Raw genomic sequence first — 25,492 nt, forward strand, 5'->3', positions numbered from 1 at the left:
CAAAAGAAGAATCTTAGAAATAAAAGGCTCAGTTCGTTCACAGTTCCAGGAAAAAATAGGCATTTCTTTTCAAGTATCTCAGTGAAAAACCAAAACTTTTACCAATAAGCCAATATACGAGTAAGTTTGAAAACTGTGATTTTTCCCAAAACCCCTTTCAACAAATAGTAAGATGTTTCATTTTCAGATATCATGAGGAAAGTATTGTTCTATGCCTACATGTCAAGATGCAGGTAAAATCATAAATGTCCCCAAAATTGGGTAGCAAAAGAAAATGCACCTCTATGCATGTATCTCAAGTACGCATATCAAATGCAATGCACCTCAATGATGAGCTCATTTACTCATGCTGTCAGAGTAATCAATCTCACTGTCTCGCATTCTCTCTCACTATGCTCAGCACACTCACTCACTCAGTGTTGTACAATACTCGCTGCGGCGTGCTGCCCGGTCCCTATTTATAGTTGATTGAGCTTATTGGGGTGTGCAGACTCCGGAGGGGCTCCTTTCAGCACAAGCGCTATAATCCGCACGGACAACTCATGTGTTGCACGGACAACTCACGTGCCATAATATCAATACCTGGAATCGCACGGACAACTCATGTGGCGTGCAACCTGATCTATATAAAATATAATCAATATAATATGCTGCGCCGTGCAGCCCGATCCCAAAATGTCACTCTCACTCAGGCCCACGGCCTCACTCAGTCATCAATCTCTCCAGTCTCACTCACGGGCTCACAATGTCATGAAACTAGCCCGACAACAATGATATGATATATCAATAAATAACTTATACTGAGATATGATATTAATGCATGAATATGACTGAGTACGAAATATCAATGAAATCAGTGAGATGACAGTAAGAAACGACCACCATGGGTCCAAATAATATCGGCATAATGCCTAAACATGATATCTAGCATGATTGACAACTTAAATACTTTATCACATGGTTAAAACATGGATATCAACAAAGTAGGACTACTATACAGTGCCATGGAAACAACAAACTCCCAAATCACATGGTACACGCCCACACGCCCGTCACCTAGCATGTGCGTCACCTCAATACAAATCACATAACACGTACCCTCAGCACTAAGATTAGAAGAGTTACTTACCTCGAACAAGCCAATACCAATGCCGAGCAAGCCAAGCAGTGCTCTTAAGATGCCATCCCGTGTGTTCTGACCTCCAAACAGCTCGAAACTAACCAAAAACAACTCAAGTACATCAAACAATGCTAAAGGAACCAATCCCGATAGAAAAAGATCAAATCTTGAATCAAAAGCCCGAAATCGGCCAAAAGCCCAACCCGGGCCTGCACCTCCGAACCCGGCAAAATTTACAAAATTCAACAACCCATTCAATTACGAGTCCAACCATACTAGTTTCACTCAAATCCGACTCCAATTCCATGTTCAAAACTCGAAAATTCATATTACGAAACTTTAGGCCAAAACCCCCAAATTTCTCTTTAAATTCATCAACCGGTTGCTAAAAATAAAGATAGATTCATGAAATATAACCAAAATCGAGTAGAGTACACCTACCCCAATTCATATGGTAAGATTTGCTCCAACAATCGCCTTCATCCGAGCTTGAAAATGTAAAAATGAAGCCAAAATCGCGAACCCTAGTATATAACATTCTGCCCAGCACTTCGGCATTTGCGGAAAATTCATCGCACCTGCGACCACCACTTTAGCAGAAACACTTTGCACCTGCGCTGCCCGGCTTCCTCACCATTTCCGCTTCTGTGACTCCCTGCCCGCATCTGGGCAATCGCAGGTGCGGAAATCTCATCGCACCTACAACCTCTGTTGACACCCTCAAACTCTGCACTTGCGGTCGAGCTTCCGCACCAGCAGTCTTTCTCATCCAGCTCTCATCTCGCAACTGCGATGCCTTTGTCTCTTCTGCGGCCATCGCACTTGCGCAAACCAATCGCAGGTGCGATCATACCAGAACCAGCAGCCTTCAGCTTTGCACATGAAGTGAAAATGATCCGAACCTCGTCCAAAACTCATTTGGGCCACTCGGGACCCCGTCCGAATATACTAACAAGTCCAATAACATAAGATGGACCTACTCGAGGCCTCAAATCATGCATAACCACATCCAAATGACGAATCGCACCTCAAATCAAAATCTATGAACTTTGAAACTTCAACTTCCACAACCGATGCAGAAACCTATCGAATTACGTCCGATTGACCTCAAATTTTGCACACACATCACATTTCACATTACGGACCTATTCCAATTTCCAAAATCGGATTCTGACCCCGATATCAAAAAGTCATCCCCCCAGTCAAAATTCCCAAAAATTCAACTTTTGCCATTTCAAGCCAAATTCCACTACGGACCTCTGAATCACAATCCGGGCGCACTCCTAAGTCCAAAATCATCCAACAGAGCTAACGAAAATATCAAAACCCCGTTCCGGGTACAAATTCACAAAAAGTTAAACTTGGTCAACTCTCCCAATTTAAAGCTTCGACAATGAAATCCATTCTTCCAATTCGATTTCGAATAACCTGAAAATCAAAACCGACAATTCACATAAGTCATAATGCATCATACGGATCTACTCATGCCCGTAAACTATAGAGCGAAGTGCAAATGCTCAAAATAACCGGTTGGGTCGTTACATCCTCCCCCACTTAAACATACGTTCATCCTCGAACGTGCTAGGAGTTGTTTCCAAGCCACCACATCACTATTCCATCTTACCACGTACGTACACGGGGGTTATCTCACGTCACCCTATCCCATACAGGTCCAATAACATAACATAACTGAAATTTCTCAATTCAACCTAGCCCACAAGCGTTCGAATCAAATTTCCAACATTCGAAATTTCTTATAAGATCAAAATTTCGCATCTACATATTGTATAAGTTTGAACAAGCTGTACCAAAAGCCATAACCATAACTCAAATACTCAAAACTCAAATACCACATAGCTCAAATGCTCGAAGCAATGATGTCTAATCACCGTAGCTGCTCGAAACAACCCAATGACGATAATAAGCCTCATATCAAACAAGACTCCATTCAAAAACCTTCGTACACTGCCAATGATGAAAGAAACATGCAGAACTTATATCCATTCATCAGATCAACAAGTCAAGGTACTTTGTCTCCTTCGACAAGAACTATAGCAAATTTCTAAGCCGACTTTTGACATTATCCTTCCAACCATGCTGTAATCAATTCCGATAGTATCCATTCTAGGTTTGACGACTTCATCTTATCAAATACCAGCTACTATACTGACATGCCACACCAATACTATCTAAAGCCACAACCTATGCAAGCCGTGCACCAATAAGCAACATTCCTAATGTACTCAATCATGGAAAAATGACTCAAACAAGAGAACAGTCATGCAAGCTCAATGATTACCACCCCAACGCAATGCTAAGAGCCCATCACACACTGTAGAACCATAACACACGAATCTAACACAAGGGATCAAATTTAAACATAACTCCGCTTGTAATGCGTGACCCCATCCAAATACTAGTCCATATGAAATATCTCAATCCATCCTGCTAAAAATCAATAAGCATGCGTAATTCGACATCAAATACTCAAAGTGCATTACCATAACCACGGAGAAGCAAATGACACAATGTTACACAAAATCCGAAAGAACATAACCAATAATCCATCAACCAAGCAATACCCAATACTCTTCTCGCTCAAATTCTGCTATAAGGCCCCAATAGAACCGCACCATATGTACATATAACCAACGAATCACAACTCCTTGTAGCATAGAAGAGTAATTCACAGATCATCTCAGAACACGAATAAGCTCAACAACAACAACCGAATGGCACATCCCTCAACAATAGCAGTATGGAGCCAACCAATCCGGCTCGATGTAGAATACTCTTCCTAATTGGGACTACCAATGGATCCCCAAATCAACTCTAGTCACCCATAAATAGATAAATAACCTCTAAAAGTCCACAATGACTGAATCATAACTCATACTGTCATCTGGATAGCTTTGGCTACAACTTCATAGTCCACAACCATGAAACAATCTGCTCCTGAGAACTCCCAATCTCCAAATCCATAGAGCACACGAATCACCATATTTGATCCCAACTCCACCGCCCGAATGTCTAACATATCTCCCATACACGATCATCCCATATAACACCGCATCTAACATGCCATCCTGTGAAGAGTACAAGAATCTCATAATCAACTCTGAGTCCCAAGCAGAATACATACCCGATCATTCAGAAACTTTCCATTTGATCTAATCCTGGAGAAAATCTCAATACGCAACATATCCCACACGCCGGTAGGAAATATACTCCTCGAACCGTGGTATAAACCATTGACAACTCTTTGAAACCCATTTGCACATAAACAAGCTATCAGAACCGAATCTCTCTAACTAAACCCAGCCACGCAGGTCGCCAAAACTCAAGAGCATTGCCACGAAACACCTGTGGAGACCAGCCACATCATAGGTACCTAATGAACCGATTATATCCATTACTGTGCTGATCCAACCTACTACCAAGTTGTTCTATTTCTCCAAGTCCCTTCCAAGTTACCTTCAAATTGATACTTCTCCTTGCTGAACACCACGATCCTTAACCAAAACTCATCACACAAGAGACCCTAGTATAAAACCACAACGCCCTAAGGCCCATAAGCCGCTAACTTCACTCTTAAGCAACCCAAAGCACCACAACTGCGACACCCACTCTAAGGAGACCTTATGTGAACCTAAAACTGTGTCCTCCACCTTCTTGATGCTGAAATAAATAATCTATAACGGTATAAAATGCTACAAGTCTCGACATCATCCAATATAACTTTCAGTTTCTAGCCATATACAAATCTTGAAAATTCCAAATCGCTACATATAAATCTTGAATCCATTAGAACCATTCTCGAGAGTCATCCACTCTACTCAAATCTTAATTAAACCGACCAAACTGACTAAATGGCGTGTGCCATGTTAGCACACCAACACCCAAGGGAGTAACCCACACTCCTAAGCAACCGAGAAAATTCCTACTCCATGTACACAACATCCTTCACGAATAACCACTCAATTATTTTATGATTCCCATATAACCATAGAGTGTAATACAACCTGTATGCAGAAATTCCTTTACCTGAGTGATCCTCGATCTCGACCTTTGCAAGTTATAACTGATTCACCAGTATATCCCAAACCTAAACTAATATAACACATAACCGTGCAACCCACTTATCGATAGCAGACTCCCTCACTTGGCTCAAAGCCATAGAACCAAACAATCGATAATATCACGATACCCATACTCTATTGCTGCCAAACTCCCGTACCAAAATTCAACTAAATCCTTCGTAAGCTCATGTAATACAAACCATATAATACCTGAAATCGTCTGCAAATCTCGCATTCATCCTTATGATAGTTAAGCCAACTTCCACAGGCGATCTAAACTTAAATTGCAATATATATCATTCACTGGTACAAGAGAACTCTCTACAAAACATCATAGAGGGATCATACAACCTCTAGACACCTCGTAGGAGATAACCCATCTGTTTTGCTTCAAACTGACATCTCCCCATACCCTTCCACAGTCACGACTACAACCCAATCACTTAATCTTCTTGATTCTGAACTCATTAACAAGACATGGGAATCTACTTCACTCCACAACTAAATAACATGAGAGATCCCTCAACACACCTATAACTCGAGACCATACGCCATATCAAGACGGAAATCAAACACCCAATAGTCCTTGCTACCTCTCAAGTAAACTCTTCTTGTCATATTCGAACAATCCAAACACACCTTGCAGTCACATCATACTCACCACATAGCCATTTCACCTCTCTTTGAGCCAAATATTCCACTTGCAGGGATATTAAATCATTATCGGACATATGAGCCCCAAAAGCAAGTGCTCACAAAATTAAAATCTCCGTGCTCAAGATACCGTGAAAACCCGGCCTCAAGTCCTCCAGACTAGCCCATCATCAGCACGCCAAAATCACATCTCGTACCTCAACCATGGAATCACACGCCACCGGCGCACAGCCGATATCGAGCGCTCACATGTGCATACGAATACGTGGAAGGAATTCAAAGAGTTACGCTTCAAGCTGAATCAATGTCGCATGATAAGGAATAAAAGATGGGAAGTATATCCTAAATGTCCTGTAGCCTCTCGAAGATAGGTATGGACGTCATCATACCGATCCACGAGACTCTACTAGACACTTGATCATGACTTGTAGAACCTATGAACCTAGAGCTCTGATACCACCTTGTCATGACCCAAAATCCAACTAGTCGTGATGGAACCTAACCCAACCCGCTAGGTAATCCAATTATCAACTATCCAATTCCATTAACAATTATTAAAGCAATTTAAGTAAAGAAAAATCATAATCTTATACATTCCCCAAGAACTGGTAGTACAAATCATGAGCTTCTAAGAATAGAATTTACAAAGCTGAAATGAAATAAATACATCATCTGTTTGAAAAGTACATAAACAAAGTTTTACAGAACTAAAGCTACCACGAACAAGAGGCAGCTACAACTGGGATGCAGGTACATCTTCAATCCAGCTCTTATCGAACACAGCAATATTAGCAGCCAACATCTGCACGCAAGGTGCAGAAGCGTAGTATGAGTAGAATCGACCCCATGTACTTAATAAGTAACAAACCTAATATTAGGTTGAAAGTAGCGACGAGCTAAAAGAAGGGTCGGGTCCAACACCAATATTCCACAACAGTTCATAACAGCATAATACAAAAACAAAAGAAGAATCTCAGAAATAAAAGGCTCAGTTTGTTCACAGTTCCAGAAAAAAAATAGGCATTTCTTTTCAAGTATCTCAGTGAAAACACTAAACTTTTATCGATAAGCCAATATACGAGTAAGTTTGAAAACTTTGATTTTTCCCAAAACACCTTTCAACAAATAGTAGGATGTTCATTTTCAGATAGCATGAAGAAAGTACTTCTCTATGCCTATATGTCAAAATGCAGGTAAAATCATAAATGTCCCCAAAACTGGGTAGCAGAAGGAAATGCACCTCTATGCATGTATCTCAAGTACGCATATCAAATGCAATGCACCTCGATGATGAGCTCATGCACTCACGCTCTCGGAGTACTCAAACTCACTGTCTCGTATTCTCTCTCACTATGCTCAGTACACTCAATCACTCAGCGATGTACAATACCCGCTATGGTGTACAGCCCGATCCCTGTTTATAGTCGACTGCGCTCACTGGGGGTGTACAGACTCCGAAGGGGCTCCTTTCACCCCAAGCGCTATAATCCGCACGGACAGCTCACGTGTTGAACGGACAACTCACGTACCATAATATCAATACCTGGAATCGCACTGACAACTCACATGCCGCACGGACAACTCACGTGCTATAATATCAACATCGAGAATCGCACGGACAATTCACGTGCTGCACGGACAACTCACGTGCTATAGTGACAACATCCTCACAAATAGGCCCCCGGCCTCACTCAGTCATCAATCTCTCCAGTCTCACTCACGGGCTCACAATGTCATGAAACTAGCTCGACAACAATAATATGATGTATCAATAAATCACTGAGACTGAGATATGATATGAATGCATGAATATGACTGAGTACGAAATGTCAATGAAATCAGTGATATGACAGTAAGAAACGACAAATATAGGACCAAACAATATCGGCATAATACCTAAACATGATATCTAGCATGATTGACAGCTTAACTACTTTATCACATGGTGAAAACACGGATATCAACAAAGTAGGACCAATATACAATGCCATGGATACAACAGAGTCCCAATTCACATGGTGCACGCCCACACGCCCGTCACCTAGCATGTGCGTCACCTCAATACCAATCACATAACATGTATTTCGGGGTTTCATACCCTCAGCACTAAGATTAGAAGAGTTACTTACCTCGAACGAGCCAATACCAATGCCGAGCAAGCCAACGGTGCTCCAAAGATGCCATCCCGCGTGTTCCGACCTCCGAACAGCTTGAAACTAACCAAAAACAACTCAAGTACATCAAACAATGCTAAAGGAACCAATCCCGATCGAAAAGGATCAAATCTTGAATCAAAAGCCCAAAATCGGCCAAAAGCCCAACCCATGCCCGCACCTCATAACCCGACAAAATTTACAAAATTCAACAACCCATTCAATTACGAGTCCAACCATACTAATTTCGCTAAAATCCGACTCCAATTCAATGTTCAAAACTCAAAAATTCATATTATGAAACTTTAGGCCAAAACCCCCCAAATTTCTCTTTAAATTCATCAACCAGTTGCTAAAAATGAAGATAGATTCATGAAATATAACCAAAACTGAGTACAGAACACTTACCCCAATTCATATGGTGAAATTTGCTCCAAATATCGCCTCCATACGAGCTTGAAAATGTAAAAATAAAGCCAAAATCGCGAACCCTTGTATATAACATTCTGCCCAGCACTTCTGCATTTGCGGACAATTCGTCGCACATGTAACCAGTGCTTTTGCGGAAACACTTCGCACCTGCGCTTCCCGTCTTCCTCACTTTTTACGCTTCTGCAACTCCCTGCCCTCATCTGCGCAATCGCAGGTGCGGAAATCCCATCGCACCTGCGACCTCTGCTGACACCCTCCAACTCCGCACCTGCGCTCGAGCTGTCGTACCTACAGCATCGCATATGCGTCCAAATCTCTGCTTCTGCAGTCTTCCTCATCCAGATCTCATCTCGCATCTGCGATGCCTTTGTCTCTTCTGCGGCTATTGCACCTGTGCAAACCAACCGCATGTGCGATCATACCAGAACCAACAGCCTTTAGCTTTGCACATGAAGTGAAAATGATCTGAACCTTGTCCAAAACTCATCCGGGCCACTCAGGACCCCGTCCGAATATCCTAACAAGTCCAATAATATAACACGGACCTACTCGAGGCCTCAAATCATGCATAACCACATCCAAATGATGAATCGCACCTTAAATCAAAATCTATGAACTTTGAAACTTCAACTTCCACAACCGATGCTGACACCTATCGAATTACGTCTGATTGACCTCAAATTTTTCACACACGTCACATTTCACATTACGGACCTATTCTAATTTCCAAAATCATATTCTGACCCCGATATCAAAAAGTCACCCCCCCCCCCCCCCCGATCAAAATTCCCAAAAATTTAACTTTTGCCATTTCAAGCCAAATTCCACTACGGACCTCCGAATCACAATCCGGACGCGCTCCTACATCCAAAATCATCCAACGGAGATAATGGAACCATCAAAACTCCATTCCGGGTTCAAGTTCATAAAAAGTCAAACTTAGTCAACTCTACCAATTTAAAGCTTCGACAATGAAATCCATTCTTCCAATTCGATTCCGAATAACCTGAAAATCAAAATGAACGATTCACATAAGTCATAATTCATCATACAGAGCTACTCGTGCCCATAAACTACCTAGCAAGGTGCAAATGCTCAAAACGACTGGTTGGGTCGTTACAGATACACATGCAGTGGCATAACGTTTTGGGGTTGAAACGCATGCGGTGACATAAGGTGGGCTTGATAAGCGTGTTTCTAGTAAGGGAACTAATTGAAACCACGCAATGTGATAAGGTGGGGTAAAACGAGGGAAGCTATTTCGGAAAAAATAATTTTCAAACTAAATGGAAGGCTCCCGCAGTGATATAAGGAAAGATTGTGAATTGTTTTGTGATTTGAGACTACGAGGAGGTACCTCGGTAGTAATTATTGTTGATACTTTTCTATTACTTCACTTGTGTTTTGTTGCTTTGTTTCCGTGTCATATAATTCCGTGTTTTCTTCCGTGATGAATTATTTGCCTTAGTTCAATGTAGCAATTCTCAGTATATCTCTTTATTTTTTCATTTCCTTTGTTATCATTACTATACTGTCATATACATGTTTGGTTTCTTTTTTTATTCCAGTAGGGCCTTGACCTGACCTCGTCACTACTCTACCGAGGTTAGGCTTGGCACTTATTGGGTACCGTTGTGGTGTACTCATATTATGCTTTTGCACAATTTGTTTGTGTAGATTCAGGTACCTTCTACCAGTTCAGGCACCAGTGAGACGAGTTCAGATTCGGAGACTTCAAGGTATACCTTTCGGCGTCCGCAGGCCTCGGAATCACCCTCTATCTAATCTATTTCATTTTTTTATCTTTTTATAGACACTGATGTATAGGGATGTTCAGTAACATCTTATAGAGCTTGTGACTTGTATTCATCGAATTTTGGGAAGTGTATTCTGTTGAGCTACGAAGTTTCTTTATATGATAGTTGTCGAGATATTTGAAGGTTTTTATAAATTCTCAATTAAATTTTGCATGTATGTTAGGCTTACCTAGTCTTAGAGACTAGGTGTTATCGTGACATCCTACGAAGGAAAATTGGGGTCGTGACACCAGGAGAGAGCTCAGTAGCTAGTCATCTTTGGAGACTCAAGGTAGAGCTGATTGTCTATTTGCAATACCTTGGAGTCACAGTTCTTATTTTCTATTATTTCTTTATTCTAGATAGTTGTGTATTTATTAGACTTATATATTATGATATTTTTAAAGCTCATGATGGTGTAACAACAATTTCTTGGGATGATTATGTTATTTCCATACATTCATATTGGCTTTAGACTTATATTGTGTTATTAGCCATGTTTATGACTCATGTTAGATCTTATTTTGTTATATCTGGATTTTATTTCTGTTGGGTTTTCTACCAGGCTGAATTAGATGTCATCACAATTCTGGCGGGATTTTGACTCATGACAAGTTTATATTAGAACCTAGGTTTTATATATCTCACATGTCATGAGCATGTATAGTAGAGTCTTGCGTGTTAATATAGATACACCCATAGTTATCTTTGAGAGGCTACAAGACATTTAGAAAACTTCTCTTTCTTTTATTGCTTATCATATGACTCTATTTCGTCCTAAATTTTGAATTTTACTACTTTATTCTTTCATAGATGGTGATGAAATGTACATTAGCAGCTAGTGAGCAGGATTTGGGGTTTTAACTGCTATTCGAGGTAGAAGCCGAGGCAGACGTAAGGCTAATGCTCAATCTAGGACGCGCACAAAAGCACCTTAAGGTATAGCACCCCCAGTTTCCATGGGCTTTCTAGAGCTGCTTCAATTGAGCCATTTATAGCTCTAGAGTTGGAGCTTGTTCTAGATCAGGTTGTTCATCCGAGTTTAGCACATGTTCCTGAGTTTTTCATTGCTACCCAATACTTCAGAAGACTTTGGTTTACATCATGGGATTCTTTGAGAGTATGGATCAAGTAGGGGCGATTCATATGGCTCTAGCTTCATATCATGCCAGAGGGATAGAGCAAACCCCAACTACACTCACTCTAAAGCAGCATGCTCTTATGTTTCAGAATCGTGAGTTTATCCTATTAGGGTAGTATAACCTATTGTTGCAGCACGACCATTGGCTAAGGCTGCTATATCTGTTGAGGAGTAGAAGAGGATGATTAGGTTTTAGAAGTTATTTTCTCCCTATTTTGATGGTGATCCAGTAGCCGATTCTCAGGATTTCTTAGACACATACCTTGAGATGACGTAATTTGGGTCTTTTCAAGTCTAATAGAGTTGATTTCACTACTTTTTAGTTGAAATGATCAACAAAGAGGTGGTGATAGACTTATGAGAGGGGTACACCAACATGGTCACCTCCTCTCACTTGGAGTTTCACAGCTTTTCTTGGAGAAGTTCATTCCACCCACCATAAGAGAAGAGTTGCATAGCTAGTTTGAGCATTTGCACTAGGAGGGTATGATAATTACGTAGTTAAAATAAGGTTTACAGTTTTATCTCATTATGCTTCCTTCTTAATCCCCAAGAAGAAAGAAAAAGTGCAAAGGTTTGTCGATGGACTCAACTTTGGCATCCAATTTGGGATGGCACGGAAGACTGAGATCGAGACTACCTTTGCTCACGCGATGCAGATATCTAAAAGGATGGAGTGCATTCACAAGTAGGAGAGGTATGAGCGTGAGACCAAGTAGCCTCTGGAGGATTCAGTGGTGCCTCGTCTGGAGGCAAGGGTTATTTTGGTAGAGGCCATCCTATAGGCTAGTTCAGTCAGCACTTCAGACTTCTTATGATACTCCAGTCAGCGATGGTTCCTATGGTTTTTATTTAAGGCAGTCATCATATAGTGCACCTCCAGCTTATGATTCCTATAGTGCATCTCCAAGGAAGAGTTCTTTTAGTAGATATTCGGGTCATCAGGGTTAGAATAAGACTCAACAGCCTCATCCTCCTAGGGTTGTTTTGAGTGTGGAGATTTGGTTCATATTATGAAGGACTGTCCCAGGTGTCAGAGAGTCACAATTCAATCAGGTACTCAGGCTTTGATTTCAAGCCCAGTTGCAACACCACCTTCTTCTTTTTTTCAAAACAAACATCACATGTTATTCATCTCCAAAAGAGTACATTGAGTTGAGGGAGTAGCAACATCTCCTCCCTAGTTTATCTTGAAAGATAGACACACCTACCTTTTTACATTTTGAGATGAGGTAAATGCATTTGAGTTGGGAGGGCAATAACATTGTGAAGTATTTATAAATACTCCATTCTATACAAGAGTTACCTCTAGTACTAACTACCTTACTACTATATAAAAATTTTGATGATCATGGTGGTTGAAATGAAATGTTGCCTTTCTTCAACCTGATCCTTCGAAAGGAAGGGAAAGACCATCTATCTATGTTCATCAGGACTCTAACTTGAGGAGGGAGTTCAGCAAATTCATGAAAAATTTTAGAATGATCGAGAGTATGGTTATAATTGGCAAGTTTATCAGCAACTTGATTACTCTCTCTGTAACAATGCTAAGACTATAGCTTGACTGAATCTTGAATTCTTTAAGCTCCTCAACTTCTTTAGATATCCTCCAGGGAACTGTACATTGTCCATTCACACAATCAACAAGCAATTTGGAATCACTCTCAACGTTGATATTCTGCACTCAATTTAACATGCACCATTTTATGCCATAATGAAGAGCAGAAGCTTCTGCCCAATTGCTAGTACCCGTGCCTAGCTTCTGCCCAATTGTCCCTAATCATACCTCCACCACCACAATTTCCTTCTTTGCAACTACCATCAGAGTTCAATTTGAGAAAGGGAATGGTAGGCCTGATCCATTTAACCACCATGAATTTTTCAAAGTTAAGTGAGCTCCTCATTAGTTGACTGATATCATCCCAATGTGAATACAACTAAACCTGCTGGAATTGACTGTTCACCAGTTGTGCAACAGAGAAAGCAATCAAAGAAAGAGATCTTCTCACATTAGCTCTAACATTATCATATTTGGCATTGCATCTAGCTCTCCAGATTTTTCAAGAAGCAATGGAAGGTACACATTTAATAAAGAATGCTTGAACTAGATTATTTACCTTACACCTCCACCAATTCACCATAAGTTGTTTGAAAGATATATCATTGTATGCAATTCTCATAGGACCACATAACACTTTCCATATGTTCTTTTCATACGAGCCAGTGCAGAATAAATGATCAATGATTTCTACTCCTGGGGAACCGCAACAACAACATCTAGAGGATATAGAATAACCCAACTTAGAAACTCTCGCATCAGTTGGTATCTTGTCCCTCAAAGCCCTCCATACAATGAAGTTCATCTTGAAGGGAATACCTTTCTGCCAATTCATAGCATTAACCCAAATGTGGAGGGAAGCCAAGTAGAGGTCGCCCTAGAGTTGGAGGTCAAACCCGTTACTGTGCTTTTTCAGGTAGGTCAGAGAAAGTTATATCTCATGCAGTCATCACAGGTATTGTCTTAGTCTCTCATGAAGATGCCTCGGTGTTATTTAATCCGATGGGTCATCCTATTTTGCATCACATTTAGGGCTTGTGATTCTCTTGATATTCCTGTTTATATGTCTACTCTTGTTGGAGATTCTATTGTGGTTGATTAAGTTTATCGATCTTGTGAGGTTACTATTAATGGGTACGACATGGTGGTTTGATATTTTACTGTTGGATATGATTAAAGTTCCCCCTACTAGCCACGGAAAGTTAATGCAAGTTTTGAGGTACTTCTTGGCGTAGATTGATTGTCACTATATCATGCTATATTGAATTGTCATGCCAAGATAATGACTTTAGCTATGCCGGGGTTACTGAGATTGGAGTGAAGAGAGTCACTTAGTCACTCCACGAGTAAAGCGGTTTCTTTCTTGAAGGCTTAACATATGGTTGTGAAGGGATATCTAACATACTTGTCTTTCATTCGAGATACTAGTGTAAAGACTCCTACTATATTCTCAGTACCAGTTATGAGGGAGTTTTCAAATGTATTTCCTACCAACGTAACGGGTATGCCACCAGATAACGATATTGATTTTGGTATAAATTTATGATCGAGCACTCGTCCCATATTGAAGGAGCAATTGCAAGATTTGTTTGATAAGGCATTCATTAGATCGAGTATTTTTCCTTGGGATGCATCAATATTATTTGTAAAGAACAAGTATGATTCTATGAGGATATGCATTAATTATACGTAGTTAAATAAAGTTACCATCGAGAGCAAATATTTATTGCCTCATATTGATGGTTTGTTTGATCAACTTTAGGTGCTAAGACATGTTTTCTAAGATTGACTTGAGATCAGATTATCATCCGATGAAGAGAGGACTTCGAATATCTCAAAAATAGCTTTTAGGAATCATTATGATCAAGGATAATTTAGCCAAAACCTCTCTTAATTTTTAGGTCCAAGCCCAAAACACTAGAGGGAATACAAAGTACTCTGCTAGTCAGTAGCACTTAAATCACCGTGTGGTGGAAGAGTGTGCATTACCTAGAGTTGAACCTGTCGTGCTTCCAAAAAAATAAAACTTTAGTCACTATGGTTTCTTGTCTTCCAGAGATTGCCACTATGCATTACTAAATACTGATCACCCTACTACTTCTAAATGCTGAAAGATGTCACAACAAATATGTGGGTTGTTACTGTTGTCATGGTTCCGGAGCCACCGTAGTAAATGATAACAACAAAAGCATTTTTTGAAAGTCAAAAGTACTTTTTTGGGATAAAAAAGTATTTTCTTTTAAAATTTAAGGTGTTGACCAAGACAAAAAGTGCTTTTGGGCAAAAGAATCAGTTTTTCAACTTTTGAGAAGAATCAAAAAGTAGAAATAGAGGCAAAAAATTAATTTTTTTAATAAAAATATTCTTACCATACCATAAATTATATATTTCAAATTATTCCTCATTAATTTAAACTTCTCCTTTTTCTTTTTGTTTCTACTATCCTTTTGTCCGCTTTATTTTTACTGTATTATTTGATATAATTTGCTTGTAATTCATAAATTTTATTTTAAAATAAACTCATTCTTTGTATTTGATATATTATTTGAATACTAAAATTAAAGTAATCAGAATCAGGAGAAGTGAAGAAAGAGAAGGATGAAAAAGAGTTGTCTTCGAAAAGTTACAAATACAGTACTTATACGCACGCGCACGCATATATATACATATATAATATATAGACACACACGAATAATTTTTTTATTCCCCTTCTCTTATCTCTACTATAAAATATAAATAGATCTATACTACAATATTTATTAAGATATATTAGCATGTATGAGTGGCTTTGCTTATTATTTCATCGTAATTTTTTTTATATAGTGATTTATGAAATAGATTTTTAATTTATACTTAATGACGTATTTTAATTATTTAAATTCTTATGTAAATAATAAGTAATTATACCAGATTCTCAATATTCTTGCTTTGGTATAACTGAATGTTATATTGATTAAAATATTTGATATAAATATTTTTATTTTATGTTTAATATTTTAGTTAAATAAAAATAAAAATTACATTAAATTCTTTTATAATAAATATTTAAATTTATTTTTCTCTTTAAAATAATTATAAACTCACCTTGATACTATTCTTTTTCGTAAATTGACACTCAAAAGTATTTCTTGAAAAGATTGGTCAAACACAATTTACTTATCCAATTTTGCAAAAATCAGTTCTCAAATGAATTGATCAAACACAACTTGTTATTATTCACCAAAGTACTTTTCAAAAAATATTTCTAAAAAAGTATCTTTTCAAGTAAAGAATTTTTTGGTAGCTTGATCAAACCAACTCTAAATTGAGATAAAGATCTTTTCTTGGAGTTTTTACTACTTTTTTAAGAAGAAAATCTTAAAGAAAGGAAGCGTACATATTGCAGGCAGGAATACGAGTGCACTGTGGCGTAGGTGAATATTAAATTCGTACATGTATGGCTTGTTAGCTATCTTACTCATATTAAGTGTTAAATGCGAAATTTACATTTGGAGTAACATATCACATATATTGTTTATACGTGTATAGTATACTTAAAATATATTATTTTTTAACTGGTAAATGACATACATTTAGCATAATATAAGCGCAAAACCAAAATATGTCATATATATTTCTTATACACGTTCACTATACTAAATATGCAATTTTATTTTTTTTTGGGTTTTATGAAAAGAACTTTTTGCATCGTACTGGTTGATGAATCTTTATTTTTTTTTTTCCTTCTAAATTTCGGTTAGAAAACCTCTAAATAACCTAACTGGTTGAATATTAATGAGATGAGTGTAAATAATGCGAAATATGTATGTTATGATGATTTCTATAACCGAATTCAACTAGTTTCGCATTGAAGCTTAATAGCTACTCCTATTTTATATTCTATCGCATGGTTAGTGAATGTTCATCGTAAAATCCATCGGCGGTCATACACACAGAGATTAAAAAAAAAAAAAAAAACAAAGACGCCATAATTTATGAGAAACATCAATTGGTGTGACAGCTGCAATGTGTTGTAATTTGTGTTTTCTAGGTTGATTTGAATCTGACTTGAGTCCGAAACTTAAATGTGATTCTTTTTGTCAAGCAGGACGGAAATAAATGTAAAAAAAAATGACTTATCTATGTATAATGCTCTTTTAAAGAGCGCTAAACATTAACGGACGTTTTGGACGTTAAGGTATAACGCTCTTTAAAAAAGCGTTATACATCTATAACGCTGTTATTAAAGGCGTTATATGTATAATGTTTTTTTAAAGAGCGCTATACATGTTTTGTGGGTCCACCAATAAGTCTTTGCATTTTACTAACATAACAATAATTCAAATAGGTATAGAACAATAATTCAAATGGGTATAGCACTCTTTAAAAGAGCGCTATACCTAAAAAAAATCAGCCCACGGAGCTAGGCATTGCCTTATTTAAAGGCGTTAGGATTTTACAAAAATTCATTCAAAAATATTCGTAACTCCTGTTAAAAATTTTCTTCTTGTTAAATTCTCAAGCATTTTTTCATAATGTTTGAAGAGCGAAAAGTAAGGGTTTCATTATATTGAGGGGGGGTGAGGTTGTGGTAGCGAATAACACTGTGAGCTATAGTTTATCTCAACAGTGTCATGTTAAGTTGCCACTTACAATGGAGTACGATACATTGGTATCGTTGTTATGTAAAAAAAATGAGTGTGAGGAAACGAACGGTGAACCTTAACGTAACCGGAAGATATCCGTATTCCGTCACTCCGCAAGGGGTTGCTTGTTACGATGAGTTTAACATCGACGATGATGAAACTTTGAGGGATTTTTTGAGGACTCCGGATGAATACCGGGAATTTTTTGTGATAAAAATATTGAAAATGTACGTCAAGGTCGAAGACGTTCGCAATAATGAGGTTGAGCATAGTAGGGATAACCCTCAGTCGTTGGGTGGTTATTCTGGGGCAGTTTTTGCCGGACAGGTTCCGGCTGAAAAAGTTTGGCCTGATTTAAACTTATCACAATGGGCGAATGAGAAGCGAGGAAATAATTTCTCTCCTGCTTTACATAATCAATAAGAAAAGTGGTAAACTTCAATATTCCTTAGTGTTACGATGTATATTTTTGTTGTATTGAATTTGTATTAACACTCATATATTCCACAGGGAGGTACCGGCCAGATATAACTTTTACAAGTTATGAACCCACGCCCAGTTGGAATATGTATAGTTCTGGTGTGTTGGATCATGGTGGTCTATCCGGGAGTCATCACCAATAAGATAATGTCCATCAAGGAATCTCAACACATTACGTCTTATAAGTGAAGTGATACCGCTATATGGAAAGTATTTATTAATTTGAGTAGCTTATTATTTGTTGTTTGTACAGTGAAAATGAGCAAGTTGAACCACATGTCCTGACTCAATTGCCCGAAGACGACATATTAAATCGGGATCTGGCAGATGCACAGAGTGAGGAAGAGAACAGTGATTATGACAACAATGCCGATGATTCCGGAGACGACACACCCTTCCCTCGTGAGGATGGTGATGAGGAGGAAGAGAATAAAGGACCTGATTTGACGAGGGAGTATGCTCCACCCCCCGTTAGACAAGAGTGTACAAGTCCCAAGTGTCGTTTCATTCAAGAAAGATTCCCTACCTTGATCATTTGCCAAGTATGCCGGATGTGGATGATCTCACAAGGGATTTTGATGAAATTCGAACAGTAATGTGGGATGATTCTAGACCAACAGTGCTGGCAAAGGGCATATTTTTTCCTGATAAAGTGCGCCTAAGCAGGGCGGCAAAAATATACAACGTAAAAGAGTGTCGTGAGATGACGGTATGGGAGTCAAGTCCGGATGTATACAAGGTTGTTTGCCGCAGATGGTTTACGGGTTGTCATTGGATGCTGCGTGCGAGCAAGAAGAACACAAGTCTGTGGAAAGTGGATAAATATATTCCCACCCACAGATGTGAAATGGACACATTCAATGGGAATCACTACAACTTGGATATTAACTTGATTTTTCTTGTCCTTATTCCATACCTTGAAGAGTCCATAAGGTATAAAATCAAATAGTGCATTACATCAGTCCACCAGGAATATGGCCATACCATTACCAAAAGAAAGGCATTTCTCGGGCACAAACGTGCGTTTGAAATTATTTATGGTAATTGGGATAAGTCATTTGCAGCTCTACATTAACCCCGGGACGGTTGTTGAATGGAAGCTTAAGCGAAGTCCGGGAAGACCAGAATATATGTTCAATTACATGTTCTGGGCATTTAAACCAGCAATTGATGGTTTTCTGCATTGTCGGCCGGAAATATCCATAGACAGCAATCATGTCTATGGAAAGTATATTATCAAGTTATTGATCGCCGTTGCAGTAGATGCTAATGGACAAATATTTCCTCCAGCTTTTTCTATTTGTGCCAATAAATACCAAGAGACGTGGACGCTATTTTTGAACCATTTGAAAGAGCACGTTGTCAAACAACGTTCTGGTATTTGTCTAATATCTGATCGTCATGGTGGTATCTTAAGTTCTGTAGAGAATTTGCCTGCATGGCAAGAACCTTATGCCTACCACCGTTACTGTGTGAGGCACCTGAAGGCTAATTTCTAGAAGGCACATCCTAATAAGGATCTGCATGATTTGATATGGATGGCAGCAACAAACCACCAAGAGCATAAATTTCGGAGGCACATGGAATCTATCAGGCAGGAAGACGAGAGAGCCTATCATTGGTTAATGTGACATGAGCTTGACAAGTGGACTTTGCATGTGGATGGTGGAAGAAGATGGGGAATTTCTGACTACAAATGTGTCAGAGTCTTTCAACGGGTTATTGAAGTCGGCAAGAGGATTGCCTGTCACTTCCATAGTGCGCATGTCATTCAAGCAGATGGCGGAGAGGTTTGTTGAAAGGGTTGCAGCTGCAACGTCATTGATGAAAAGGGGTGTTGAATTTATGCCACTGCCGATGAAGAGATTTGAGAAATACAGGCGGCGAGCACATTGGCATTCATTTTTATAGTATGATCAGGACAGAAATGTTTTTGAAGTTCGCACCGCTATCCATCAAAACTGGGAGAATAATGTACATACCATAAATGAATCTACAAGGTTATGCTCTTGTGGGAAATGGTCCATCTACCACATGTCGTGCTCACATGCCATCAGGTGCTTTCAACATATTGGTTTAGGGCCAACCAACTACATTGATAAACAATATAGTGTTGCTACATACTTAAACACCTATAGTGGGAAGTTGCAGCCAGTAAGTGCTGAGCATTATTGGCCGCCAGAACTATTTAAAATGGTGTGTAACAAGAAGTTTTTGCGTCGAATACAGGTGCAGAAGAGAACGCGTATACGGAACCAAATGGATGTTAGCGATACCGTTTATGCGCGCAAATGTGGTATATGCTCGCAAACAGGACATGACAGTCGAAAATGTTCTTCGGCTGGTTTGGGTGGCGGTGGTAATCCAGCTCCTGGTGGGAGTTCTTCTAATGTTCCCAACTATCAAGGATACACGTAGTAACTGGGTTTCGTAATGTAGTTGTAATAAGTGTATGTACTTATTTATGTTGCAAGATGTATCAAATAAAATTATGTTTCCATTGTTGTTAAATCTTATTGATAATGGTCCATTTTTCAGATGAGTAAATTAATGAATTTCTCCCTCCCGTTCATGTAATCAAAAATAGTATTGGATTAAAAACGGAAAATTTTTTAGTAGACCTTCGAATTTTCCGCTAAAATTATTATTAGAAAACTACATTGTCAGAGGAGGAATATTTTTGATAAATATGTGAATATATGTATCCGAAAGAATCTTTAACACGCGAAGTATAGCGTGGTTAAATACTACGTTATGTGTGTTGTCTTGTCGAACTGAAAAGTTGCCCGCCTGCGAAAAAGCTATTTTGTATCCGAAAGAATCTTTAACACGCGAAGCATAGTGCTGTTAAATACTATGTTATGTATGTTGTCTTGTCGAACTGAAAAGTTGCCCGCCTGCAAAAAAGTTATTTTGTATCCGAAAGAATCTTTAACACGCGAAACATAGCGCGGTTAAATACTACATTATGTGTTAGCATATCGCGGTTAAATACTACGCTATGTTTGTTGTCTTACCTATAACTAACGGGTGCATTCTAGTTATTTTCTGCGCTTAACAATAACCAATAGTAAAACTCTCCATCAAAGCAGGGTTTTTTTCGCTTTAACAAATGTCTGAACGCCTTTATGTACCAAAGTGCCAGTGAAAAATGTATGATGGCGGACTGTTGGGATGATAGTGAAGTTGGGCGTCGATACCGGATGTGTGTGAACAAGTTTTATAGGATTCCCGACGGACCTTTTTACAATTTTGAGGTATGGATTGATGAACCCTGTAAGCAGGAATGCTACAAACAAACTTTGCAGTATATTCATGATTTGAACAAAAGATACGAACGTGATGAGGTTATGTATAAATGAGAAATTGCGGTGTTGAAGGAGAAACTAAAAGAGGTGGAAGAAGAAAAAAATAAGTTGTTGGGTCAATTTGAGTGGTTGAAGAAGAGAATAGTTGACTAAACAAACCAATGTATGTGTTGAGTGTTGTATTTTATCTTTATGCTTTCCATGTCATGTATTTTCATTATGTGTGCCGAATTTAAATTATGTTAAGTTGTTGTGTTTGTGTTTGTGTTGCAGTATTAAAATAACGAAGAATAATGAAGAACTCGGGAAATATATACATAATGCGCATATAACGAAAACAATAAAAATTATTGCTATTATTTACATAAAATAATATTTACATCAAATACAAAAAAAAGAAAGAAAATCAAAGTGTTCCACAGTCTGTGTGCTTCAATGCAGCCGCTGGCCTGAGGCGCATCCCATCCCGCTCAGCTACGATATCAGGATCATCCTCATCACTTCGCCTCTTTATAGTGGGATGCGCTGCAGCATCATCATCAGTAGTGCTGGCAGGATCGGTAGAAGGGGTCATCGGTCCAGTAGTAACCTACAGAAGAATAAGCCAGCTCAGTATAGGAAAATATATATTAAGTCACAATAATTTAAATTGTCTTACGACGATCTCGTCGGGCTCCTGAATATAATCATCTGTCGCAGCAAGGTGAGCATCGCACAAAGCAGCCTCCATGACGGGTGAGGCTCTCCGATAATGTCCATGCCCGTGATCAATAATGGACCTGATGGGGTCACCTGCGAAGTCTCTAGAGTGAGCTGCAGCCCAAGGCTATATGACGGCATGCTGCTGGGATACTCGTCCGGCTCATGAAGGTCACCCGGCAGATCAGCATCAACATTATCAACAGGGGCCTCAATGCCCCCTTGCTGGGGATCACCTCCTCGCCGCCCACCACGACCACATGGGACAGCCCTACCTCGTGGGGCATCCCTACCTCGTGGGGCACCCCTACCTCGTGGGACACCCTTACCTCGTTGGTACTGCTCTGGAGCCATATAACCAGGGTCGTGTTCTAAGCGTTGATCCTTTCGGGCTCGCCGCAGTGTTCGGGCATCCACCTCTGCAACTTGCCGGCCATAATCATGCAAAGCGGCCGCTCCCTCACCGGCATGCTGCATCTGCAATCCTATATGGTAGACTATATGTAGGCCAATAGCCCGTACAACGTATAAAATATAAATTACAGAACACTATGTTACAGTTATATAAGTAATAATACCAGAAAACATACCAGGGCCTCGTGCCGCCCGGCGTATGGAATGTACTAACCGCCAGCTCGATGAATGGGATTCCCGACGAAAAGTCGGGTAACGCGGCGGTACCAAGGCATATACTCATGAATAGTATCCGTCCGGCTTTGTGAAGGGGGGCTGAATCAGGTCAGCTCGCCGGTCCCAAGTATCGACGTGCACCTCTAGCCATGCCACATATGCGTCGTCTACCCTAGAATGATCATCCCGCTGATAATGTGTGGGCTCCCATGTGGGCCCTTTCGGTACAAGCTGCAGACGGCCAAACTGGTGAAGTACCCGCTTTGTGGCATGATTCTCCACAATATTGAGGCACATCAGCGGGACGGAAGTGCTCCAAATCAGTCGGCCGGTCGAGCAATAATCGGGCAGGCCACCTATCAAGTCGTCGCTGTATGGCGTCCAGATGAACTATTAAATAACAACATAAAACGTGAGTATGCGCAACACATGTGAAGCTATACCAAGTAAACTTAGGTATACATTTACCTGTGCGCCCTCCAACATATCCAACAAATCCCTGCAAAGGGGGAGATTATGCCGAGTCTCGTAGATTTATACGTATCCCCGTCAGAGAACCCACCTCCTAGCTAGAGGGAGAAACGGAGGTGGTACATCCGGAGGTAATGGTGGTAGAGGTGGCTGCAGCTGCAGGAATCGCTCCCAGGCCCAAACCTAACATACAAAGTTGACGTAAAATTTAAGATAAATGTTTACTAGATATGCTATAATGAATAGAGTATTCGAATATGTTGTCACCTGTAGCAGCGGCAAAAATCCACATACGTCATGTTGGGTGCCCATGCTCGCCCGGCACATCTGCCTGTACAAGTAGGCGAGAACAGCAGCACCCCAGCTGTACTGGGGTAAATCATCTAGCCGCTGAAGATGATGAAGAAATCTCAAGCTGACTAGGTTCCCCGAAGTGTTCGGGAACAAGACCCCTCCAAACATAAGGAGCAACAGCAACGTCGTATACCGGTGAATCTGCAGATCATCTGTCTCGCCAGTGATGTCGGGGTGCAATATCTCCAAATGCTGTCGAATAGCTGTCAAACCCATGCGACTGGTCCCTGAGTGTGCAGTCTCATCTTGTAGCCTGAAACTAGTGAGCTGCTGTAGTATGTCCAAATACTGCCCACGCATCATCTCTCTCATGTCCTGAGGCAGTGCAACGGGCAGTCCATCAATGGGCAACCCATATAAAACCTCCACGTCCTGCAGCGTGATGGTGGCCTCGCCAATGGGCAGGTGGAATGTGTGCGTCTCCAGTCGCCACCGCTCTATCAGGGCCGTGACCAAAGACCAGTCGAGTTGCAGCCGCCCGATCTCCAAAATCCTGTAGAAGCCCGTAACCCGCAGGCGCTAGAATACACTGGGATGGAGATCTCTGTCCTTCATAAGATCCCACATGTCGTCCACTCTCCTGGCGCAGAGAGTCTGGGCCAGTAACGCTCTCTCCCATACGTGGGCGGACCTATGATCGCCCTGTAACACTAATAACTCATCGCAGAAAGGTCCAGGATGCATGGGCGGCACGTCCATGTCGTCTACTGTAAATTAAACAACATTAATTGTATGTTTGTTCTGTAAATTAAATAATTAATTTTTATAGTTATACAATATTTAATTAGACAGAGTATATATCTATGGGTTCGAGACTCGATATTTGAGGCTCACTAGCACCAAGCTATCCTGAATTCTTGTATGTGTCAATTTGATTATTTTACATGTTAATTTCATAATTTTGTATGTTTGTTCTGTAAATTAAATAATTAATGTTTATAATTATACAATATTTAATTGGACAGAGTATTAACATATGGGTTCCAGGCTCGATATTTGAGGCCCAGTAGCACCAAGCTATCCTGAATTCTTGTATATGTCAATTTTATTATTTTACATGTTAGTTTCATAATTTTGTATATTTGTTTTGTAAATTAAATAATTATTTTTTATAATTATACAATATTTAATTGGACAAAGTATTCACATATGGGTTTTGGACTCGATATTTGAGGCCAGTAGCACCAAGCTATCCTGAATTCTTATGTGTGTTAATTTTATTATTTTACATGTTAGTTTTATAATTTTATATGTTTGTTTGTAAATTAAATAATTAATTTTTGTATATTGGACAGAGTTTGTGTTTGATCTATCAGTATAAGATATATTTAAACAACGGGAATACTACGCTAAAAGGCTCTACATTTTACTAAGCTAAAAGGGCACTACATTACTAGTCTTTAAACAAATAAATAATCTAAACTAGATAAAATCAACAAAAATATTTTAATCACAAAACATTCACGAAAATACATATAAAACAATAAAAGTAATTTATTAATATTTTTATTAACAAATAATAATGATTTCTCAATTTTTACATATTTTTTTAGAATACTAATATCTTAGCCCAGATAAAAATAACATCCCAGTTTAAATACAAAAATAATACAAAACAATATGAAACACATTCAAAACGCCTAATATGCATTATTTATACGAGTTTCGACATAAACTAAATCGGAATACCTCGATTTATGTTTTTCGGAAAGTTGAAGAATTGAATATTTGAGTCTGAAACAAGCAAACCACAACAATAGGAATGGATGGCTAGGATGTGGGACCAACAATCTTGTCTTTTTATGGTGACGGGTGGGGTTCACTCGAAATTTTTTTGGAGAAAAAGAGATATGCATCAGATTTTTGAAAATGGAGGGAGGGATTCTGGTTCTGCGTGGGGGGAAAGGGAAGGGACGATACTTATGTAAGTATAGCGCGGTATATAAAAGCGCTATACATATAGCGCTTTTATATAGAGCGCTATACTTACAT

The sequence above is a fragment of the Nicotiana tabacum genome, chromosome 13, assembly GCF_000715075.1.
Source record: "Nicotiana tabacum cultivar K326 chromosome 13, ASM71507v2, whole genome shotgun sequence".
Taxonomy (NCBI): Eukaryota; Viridiplantae; Streptophyta; class Magnoliopsida; order Solanales; family Solanaceae; genus Nicotiana; species Nicotiana tabacum.